The following is a 1,430-nucleotide window of genomic DNA, read 5'->3' on the forward strand; positions in this document are numbered from 1 at the left end:
AGAGAGAGAGATTGAACTTCTTCCTCCTCCTATCAGTTGGATGGATTATAGAGTTCCGTTGGTACGTATGTATATAGAAGATTGGTGGAGGCTAACTATATCGTATATTGCAATTAATTTAATACCCAAAGGGCAAGGTGCTGTGCGTATATACAATGAATGGTGTACAGCTAATAAGCCAGCACAAGTCTAGGATATCTAGTGAAACTCATAGTAGGATACCTCTAGCATTAGTGCGGACAGGTGGGGGTAAACCCTAAACCGATGGATGGGAGCATGCATGCACAAGCCAGTACAAATTACGTACTACATATCTTAGTGTGTGCGTTCACTGTTTTCACTTGGTATGTAGTCCATATTGAAATATCTACACCATCTCATATTTGTGAACAGAAGGGGTAGTAATTAAGCACAGAAGAAATATTAATTCATAAAACCGCGTGCGTGTGAGATGGCAACCGCGTGCTACATCCATCCTTGCGTGTTACAGAGTGAATATTGATTGATGGGTGAAGAAATATTACAATAAAAACCGCTTGGAGGCATATTCTCCGTGGTATTAATCAATCTTTGCAATATGGAATACCACCAAGACTTCAGTCAAGTGGCTGCAATTGGACTATCTTCACCCTCACAAGCGGTATTTAACCTGGTTCACCCTCACGAGCTTCATTACCAATATGGATATCTAAAAGTCTCTTGAGTCGCCCATCCAAAAACATAAAAAACTTTCAGCGACGTCGTACTTTCGCTAACCGGTTGGAAACCAAATTAACTTTGATCATGGCAAGCCCAAGGGAAAGTCTCTTGAGTTGCCCATCCGAAATGATGGAAAACTTTCATGGACGTCGTACTTGCCCTAACGGGTTGGAAACCAGATTAACTTTGATCATGGCAAGCCCAAGGGGGGTTGGGTGTGTCGGTGCACTTCACAATTTGATGGCGTCAACAGCGATGAGTGGAGCCTCATGCATGCATGTCACTCTAGTACGTCATGTGCATAGCTTTCATTGCTAGGCAGGCTCGTTCACATGTGCATGTGCATGTGCATGCACTAGATCACATGTGTGTGCGTTCACATCTGTTTTCAATTAATTAATATTGGTATACCGTGTTTTTAGACAAGAGGAATATACCAATATCACTGAGATACCAATTACACCCGGCCTTTGCAACAATAAGTTATTCTTAAGACATTTACAACCCACACAGCCCAAAAATAAAAAGAATAGGAATAAAAATGAAATATTCCATTACAGTGATCAATTCCTTGTAGTTGTAGCACAAACCACAATCATGACAACATCCGAAGTTTAATTCTCCAAAAGCGGCGTCTCCAAGAAGGATAACCAATTAAGGCTAGACCCTGGGTTTATACCCTGAAAGCTAAGACTTTGTACTCCTGTTGTGCTGCCGCCCCCACTTAACCA

The sequence above is a fragment of the Triticum aestivum genome, chromosome 7B, assembly GCF_018294505.1.
Source record: "Triticum aestivum cultivar Chinese Spring chromosome 7B, IWGSC CS RefSeq v2.1, whole genome shotgun sequence".
Lineage (NCBI taxonomy): Eukaryota > Viridiplantae > Streptophyta > Magnoliopsida > Poales > Poaceae > Triticum > Triticum aestivum.